This window comes from Berghia stephanieae, unplaced genomic scaffold (assembly GCF_034508935.2).
Source record: "Berghia stephanieae isolate SIO BIC M18660-M18661 unplaced genomic scaffold, UCSD_Bste_1.3 scaffold2272, whole genome shotgun sequence".
NCBI lineage: Eukaryota > Metazoa > Mollusca > Gastropoda > Nudibranchia > Aeolidiidae > Berghia > Berghia stephanieae.
This window is the reverse complement of record NW_027623371.1, coordinates 1,757-10,160: the sequence shown is the minus strand read 5'-3', so window position 1 is coordinate 10,160 and position 8,404 is coordinate 1,757. Positions and strand designations below refer to the sequence as shown.

The following is an 8,404-nucleotide window of genomic DNA, read 5'->3' as shown; positions in this document are numbered from 1 at the left end:
TTTTGTGGAAATAACACTACAACACCACACATCAGGAAATTGCAGCTGATGGGGGAAGGGGACAAAAAAACTAAAGCATTGTCCCCAGAAATAAGCAGATTCCCAAGTGGTTTTAAAATTTAAAAAAATCAACCCTTAATTAGTGTGTGTAATTTTTTCCCTTCATAAAAAAAATTTTAACCATTTGCACCAAAAAGGGGGGACGTCTTGAAGATCCAATGGACTGCACCACTTTGTTTTTGAGGGTGTCCATTCTGGGGACCATGGTAAGGATGAGGTGGGAAACGGGGGGAAAAAAATCCTGGAGAGGAAAAAAAAATAAATTTCGATGTTACCCCCATCTATTCGGTACCTTTGGGAAACAATTAAAGGTCCTATCATCTGCAGAGTTCTTATATTTCTATCTTTTAAAAAAAACCTTTGGGTTCGAAAATGCAAACACACAAAAAAGGGGTATTTTTTATAACACGATTTCGGGGGCGATTAAAAGTTTCATGGGTGTCAGGGGGTTTTTGGATAAAAACTGAAAAACTCAAAATGTAAACATTTTTGCTAAACGGGAAAAGGGGAAACCCCAAATTATGTCATTACGTTTAAATTTTTCAATTCCTCTCTTTAACCAAGGAGATTTCCAGTATTGAAAAAACTCCCTTCCCATAAACAAAAAAAAGGGGTGTTACTCCTTTTGCCCCAAGGTTTAGAGTTCCCCTTTTATTGCAAAAACCGAAAATCCGAATAAACCGAGAACTCATCCCCCATGAAAAATGTTTGAGAAAAAAATCCTTATAAATATTTTCAAAATTCACTGGTTACTTTTCCAAAATTACATAGGTGATCAGGAAATATCCCCCAATCTTTTGGGTACAGTGGGCCCCTTAGAGTTAAGCTAAATGGAGAAAAATTTATACACTTTAAAAAATATTTGAAAAGATATTGGGGCTTTTTTGCATTTAACCCCATGGGTGAAAGTTTCTCAAGAAATTAATCCTGCAAAGGCATTTTGCTCTTGAAAAAAAATCCTAAAAATACCAATAAAGGGGGAAAAAAAACAGAAGGGGGTTTTAATTATTAAAAATGCGGTTTTTTTTTCATTTTCAAAAATTTCCGGCCCAGAAAAAAAAAAAAAAGGGCGGGGGCCCTTTTTTTTCAAAAATAAAAAATCCGGGCCCGGATTTTTCCCGGCGAACTTTCACCCTGATTTTAACCCTTGGTAAAGCCAAAATTATCACAAAATCTTTTTTTTGCCATAATAAATTCAGCTATCCAAACCTCTGGTGGACAAATGGTCAAAAAAAAAAAAAAAAAAAAAAAAGAAAAAGAAGCCTAGGAAAAAAATTTTTTAAAAAAAATTGTTAAAAAAAATTGTACCGGTGAAAAAAAGGGCCCTCTATTATTTGGTCCAATTGGGGCTATCCATGGGGGTTGGCTGTAACATTCGGTTGATGGGGTTCCTTGCTGGGTGGTTCCCTGGATGGAATGTGGTATATTTTCTTTTATCCCATGTATGTGCCTTTAAAAAACGGTTTTTTAAAGGGGGCTTGCCAACCAAAAAAGTGTATAACTGTAAAGATTTTTGGAAATAAAATTAAAAATTTTTAAAAACTTGGAAGTATTGAATATCTATTCATTGTTTCCATTTTTAAAGTAACCTTTTTTTTTTTTCAAAAAAACCTTTTTGGACAAAATGGGTTTCAACAGTGGGGGAAAGCCTCATTTTCAAGAAAAAAATAAATTTAAAAGAATATTTATTGCAAGTTTTCTGAGACTTTTAGTTCAGGGGGTCCAAGTTAGAAAAATTTTGGTTGCATGTGAACCTGGAAATCATGCAGCTTGTGCACCATGGGCTGTTTTTTACGGGGAAATGCAGACCCGCCATAAAAAGTCTTCCATTTTCCCCCCATTCAGATGCCAAAATTTCTGCTTTCCGCGTTGGGGCCCCAAGGAGAAAGTTTCAAAAAAACATCCAAAAAAAAAAAAAGAAGGTTGAAGCAGATAAAAATATTTTTAGGGGGGTCAATGCCAATATTTTAATAAAAAGAAAACTGCAATTTTTGAGGTCAATGACCCAGATATTTTATATTTTGGTTTTATGCTACTTTCCCGTGTGTGTGGTTTTTGTTGGCTTTTTTTCATCCTCTCCGAGATTTCCCCTCCGCCCCCCCCTTTCCAAAAAGCGATATTTTTCTTTTTTATTGTGGAATCCCCACGGGGATAATTTTAAAACACTTGGATCTCTGCTTGTTTTGATTTTTAACTTTTGTAAGGGCCCTGGACATAACAGGCATCGATGTGAGGCAAAGGGCTTTAAAAAAAAAAAAAAAAGTAAAGCCCCTGTTTTTTTTTCTTTCATACAAGGGGTGGGGTTTCAAAACATAGAAAAAGAAATTCAAGGGGCTTTTAGCTTTTTTGCTTTTTTTACTGTGCAATACCCTAAAATTTTCAAGCGCTTTTCAAGGGGGCCATAGCTAACAGCAACACTTAACATGCAAAACAAGACACAACTCCGGTTAAGCAATATTACATTTCCTAAAAAGAGACAACACTGTTAACGGGGGGGTTTTTGACAAAAAAGCCTTTTTTCCCAAGGACTCAAAATGTGCCCCTCAGAGCGGGCTCGAACCCAAACGTCTTCCCAAAAGTGGTGGTCATACCACAGACCCATCCGCAAATCTTGAAGAAATCACAAAGGGAAGTAGAAGTTCACCGGTAATTCCTATTTAATCACTAAATTTAGGTTTTTTTTTTTTCCGAAATTTTGGAACAAAATTAGCAGGTTTTGAAAGTCACCTCTCAATTTCCATTTAGTCGAGGGATACAAATTCATATTACAGGATACAAAAAAAAGACCAGGAAATCTACCCCTTTAGCTTTAACCCCTTTTTTTTCTAGTACTTTCAGGGGCAATGAATTAGGGGACCACACGGTCCTAATGTGGAAAAAAAAATTGAAAATGCACGAGATAAAAAAATAAAAAATAAAAAAAAGTACTTAATTTACTCAATGAAAATTAAAATGATTAATACCAAAAAAAAGGGGGGTGCGCTTTTCACTAATACAGTCCCTCCGGTTAAACCAAATTTCAGTTTCGAACAATTTTTCCCAAGAAAAAAGAAATTTAAATTTTAATAAAGGTCAATTTTCAACAAACTTTGGTTAATTTTCCAAACAAATTTAAAAAATGGCTTAAAAACCTAAAAAATGGGGCTGACGCTTTTTACAATACAGTTTCCACTCCGGATAACACAACTTTTCATTAATCGCAACTTTTCCCAAGAAAACAGAATTTTTTTCTATTTAAAGGTCAATTGCAACAAACTTTGGGTTAATGCCAACAAATTTAAAATGGTTAAAAACTAAAAAATGGGGCTGCGCTTTCCCAATCAGTCCCTCCGGATAATACAACTTTCAGTTTTAAACGCAAATTTCCAAGAAAAATTTTAATTTTTATAAAGGTCAATTGCAACAAACTTTTGGTTATGCCAACAAATTTTGACCTCAAAAAGGTTTTTTCAAGAAACCAATCAACAAAATGTCATGTTTAATTTCATTATAGGTTTTAAAAACTGACAGGTTAAGAATCAGGAGTGGGCGGGGGGGTTTAATGCTAAAAGTAGTGTGAACCACTTATTTTGAGGGGCAAAAGAGGGTGGGGGGGCTTTGCGTATGGTTTTATGCGGTCATATGTGACCTCATGAAAAAAATTTCTATTGCCTCTTTTCACGAAGTCTCTTTAACCCATTTGCTTTCCATTTTTGGAAAAACATTGGGCAACACGTTTACAAATTACCTGACCTCAGCAAGGAAATAGTGCCTTCTCAGGGAAATGAGTGATGTCAAACACAATGAAAATGGAATTTACAACCATAAAAAAAGATAAGAAAAAAAAAAGAATCACATACACACACATGTACACTAAAGAAAAAAAAAAAAAAAACAAAACAAAAAACCAACAACAACAAAAAATCAAATAAAAGAAAACCAAACAATAACAATTTTTAATGAGGCCCATGCATGTACCAAGGTAAATGTTGCATAGTGGACAGGAAACTCAACTTCGGTTTATCGCAACATTTTCGCTGATCCCAAGGTGTTGCGATTATCTGGCGAGTAGACTATTTTTTCACTCAAACGTTCTGACACATCTTGGTTTTTCTTTACTCTTAAATAAAAGCAAAATTCCATTTACTTGTAATGAACATGTCAATGCAAGACAATGTGTTTATTTAAAATAGAGAACTCCCACCTGAAAAATTAATAGTTCAATCATTTAGTTGTAGATGATCAGAAACATGTCAACCATTCAAAACAAGTTCAAATTTAACGTCCATATATCAATAAAAACAAAATTTACCATTGGCAGCAAACAAAAGATAATAATATAATTTTGGAACCAATACATTTTCTTATCAATTCAAAATGCAGATTTCCCTTCTGCTTTCAATATTAACATTAAACTGCTTTAGAATTGATGTGATGCATTTTTAATTTGGTCTCATATCTAAAAAACAAATTTTTTTAGTAATTATTCTCTTAAAACCTAAAACTGGAATTTTTAAAATTTAATCACAGTTTTAACCAGTTAATTCTTTTATGCACACAACCTTTCAGTTTCCGTACCCTTTTATTTTTCATTACACAGATTCTCAAGCACCAAATTCCCCAAGTACTGAAGCTTTGATGCAATTTCTAATATCAAATAAGAGAATATCAAAAAATGTTTACTTTTTTCCGTTCGCCCTCATAATCCAATTTTTTCGCCAAACCAAATCTCCAATTTTTATTTCCATTTTCTTTATTCAAGAAGAGATTGCCCAACTTTAGATCTCTGTGAATAACACGATTATTGTGAAGATTTCTGACATGACTCCACAATCTTTTGACAAAATAACGGGCCCTCGGCTCTGTCACTGCCTTCCTTCTCTTGTGAAGTTCCATGAGAGACTGTAAAAATAATGTGCAAGGAGAAAGAAATCATTGAATTTAAAATTCATCCAATATCTTTTTAGCCTACAAAAACAAAACTAATTTTAGCAAAGTTAACTTATGGGGAAATTTTTTTAATAAATCATTCATTAATTTACACAAACCCCTAAATAGATTATTCCTTGAACAATATGGACTTTCTCCTTAGATGTGACGTTGGAAAAACTAATTAGAGCAAAATTAAACCATAACACCAAAGCAAATGGCAAATAAGGTAAACTATAAAAATCTAGCTTTAAAAAAATTAATGACACATAGGATATGAAAAGGCAGCCATGGTAAAAGTTTTTCATTAGATATAGAATAGAGGGAGGAAGATTTCCAAAAATTTACCTCCCAACCGATAAAAGGAACTTAGGAGCTCAAATCAAAGATGAAAGTTTTTTTTTTAAAAACAACATTGTGCTTTAACTCTCTCGAGTTCACCCTCATTGAAAATCGAACAAAATTTGTTTTATTTTCCATGCATATAACTCAAGAGAGTTTAAAATGTCTTTTTTTATTACAATAAAATTTAACTTGCACAGAAAACAGGGGTTTTTTTCAAATGAAAAAAAAAACAAAAAACACTCCCCCCTTCTTCGACACAACTCCAAAAAAAATATATACAAAGTCATTGTCCTCGAAAAATGAGTGAAATTTTACAATGTGTTTTGTGGCTTATACTTCGATGGATTGCAAATTTCTTGGGCCATCTGAAAAAGAAGGTTCAATAAAAACTTCTAATGCCCAAAAATAGCAATCAAGTGACAATTTAATACATAAATCAAGAAAAAACAAAGGCCACCAGGTAAAATAAACATGCAAAAGTAAAAAATATGAAATTTTTTTTACGAAAAATAAGCTTTAACACCAGAGTAAATAAAGAACTAAAATTATATGTATTATAGCAGGAAAATTCTGACAATTGGTGAAATATAAAAAAAGAGGAAAAACTGTGTGTTATAATAAAAATTTAAGATCTTTATTGTCCATAAATATGACAACTTGTCATTTAGTTACACTCGTAAAAACGTTATATGATAACTTTTGACATTGAAAACAGATTTTTCACCCTACTTATTTTCTCTCTCTCTCTCTCTCTCTTTTCGTCAAAATCTGCACATAAAATTTACACAGGGCTGCAATTTTAAAAAAGTAATGAGGGTTTAATGAGAAAATATATTATATATATCGTTTTTTGAGGGGGTTTTCACAGAAGGATGAAATCTCACCTTGTCTTTTGATGCTGTTTTGACTATAAACTTTTTGGCACTATTTTGCCACCCATATCTCCTTTGTGAACATGTCTGTTAATTCGTAGCATTTGCAAACCCACCCTGAAAAGAGAATAATACAATAAAACAAAGTGTAAATCTAGCATTTAGAAGATGAATTTGATTTCATAATTACAAAAAGGCCAAGCATAAATCTCTCAAAATTCTTCTTCTCCTTGCAAACCTGCAAAAACCCCCCGGGATATATTGTTGCAGACTTTGTGTACGTTGGTGTTTAGGGGTGGTACAGACAGAAGCGATTTTTGTCTCTGAAATATTTAAAAAATTTAATGGTTTTCAGAGCTAACTACATCCCCAGGCAGGCTGTTCCAAATTCTAATCGTTTGATGGAAAAAAAAAAGACTGCTCATGGAATTGCACTCTTGAACATGGAATTTGGAATCTGTGACTGTGTCCTCTTCTATTTCCCCTTGGTGTTTCAGGTTCAACAATTCAAGTGCATACATGCTGGAATCATTTTAAAAATACTCTCTTCCCCGCAAACATTGCCAGATGATGACATCTGGCATTCCAGAAGTAAATGAATATGATATTTATCAAATGTCTGATGTCAACAGTCACCCATGGATGTCCAAGTGAGCAAATTGGGGCCCAATAATCTTTCCCAAAGAAAACAAAATGCTTGAAGTGGGGCACGAAAACCCAGTGCCTTCCAGGTCACAGTGCAATATCAATAACACAAGCCACTCTGCCACATCTCCATGTTAAAAAATGCCCCATTCAGCCACCTCATCCCTATAAAGATCATGAAAAAAAATAAAACCGCCATTTTGATTCCAATTAACATAGCTGAACTGCCTTTCAGTGCCTCGGTTCCATTCTAAATAAGAATTTCTGCAATTTTTTTTACTGGCAAAACAATCTATTTAAAATATTTCCTCATCTTCAAGCAGCACAAAATAATTTGGTTTAGTTAGAAAGAATTAAAATAGATAGCTCAAAAACCTGCGGCCTCCCCTGATTCAGGTTTTCACACTGGCTTCCGGTTTCAACAGTGTTAGCCCAGTTTTTTTAAACCATAAAGATCATTTAAACACTCCCTCTAAGTAATTTTCGGACAGCAGGAGCTGGAATTTTACTTTAAAAGCTGAAAGAGGAATTTTGACCAACAAAATTCCATTTATTTTAACCCACACAAAAATTCCATTTTTTTTAAAACAACTAAGTTTGCAAAATTACGATTTGGCTTGAATGAATCGCACTCTCACAGACAAAACAATTTAAAGCCGAAACAGAAATTTCCACACATGAAATAAAAATCTATTTTAAGCCAATACTATTATAAACACAAACCCTAAGTCCCAAGGCCCTTTTTTTCAAATTTAGTAACTCTCTTCTTAAATTAAAAAATAGTCAAAAACTGTAAAAATGAATCAGTTTTGGGGTGGCAGTGATGATGATTTAATTCATGGAGGGTAAAAGAGGTGGTAATGGTTATTGAATTTCATGAAGGAGAAGATTGACCAGGACAAGGAAGAAGGGGGAGGGGGGGGCCTTCCGAAAAGCTCCTACACCCCCAGTATTCCTTTTTTTTTTAAAGGTTCTATTAGGGGGTTTGGGTAGGCCACTTTGATAAAATTTTCAAACTCAAAATATCTTAATTTGACCCAGTCGGGGGATGGGACTTGAAAAAAACCATAAAATTTGGACCTATTTTTTCTCTACGACTAACGATCCAGAGTTATTTATATTTTTCTGTTGAAATTTTTTGTCAATTTTACGGAGAGAATCAAAACAAGCATTCTCGCAGTCAACATGGACCACTTGTTTTCAGTAATCTTTTTTTCAAGGGCAAGTTTTGGGGTACTTTTTAAAGGTCAGAAAAACAAGCTTTATTTTAATATAGATCAATTTCATGTACGTAGTTTTTTTATGCACCTTCCGTTGAGGGGTGTATCTTAACGGATCGTTTTTTTACACCTCCGTCACGCATGCGCATTCCACCCAATTTCATTAGCGATATTATTTTTTCTTCATTTGGACATGGCGAAAGTTATATTGTGACATCTGTAGGATGTCTTTGATAATAAATTTAATAAAAATATTAATAATTTAAAAAATCGAAATTTTAAAACCAGAAAATAGATTTTCCCATCGAAGGTAAAATAATGTTTTAGAAAGACCTTATTAAATGTGAGGGACCA

General features: G+C 33.5%; 1 pseudogene; it reads right to left on the bottom strand.

Annotated features, from left to right (window-relative positions):
* Nucleotides 1-4,722: 4,722 nt before the first annotated feature.
* LOC144961361 (serine/threonine-protein kinase PLK1-like) lies at nucleotides 4,723-6,706 on the bottom strand (annotated as a pseudogene).
* Nucleotides 6,707-8,404: the final 1,698 nt, after the last annotated feature.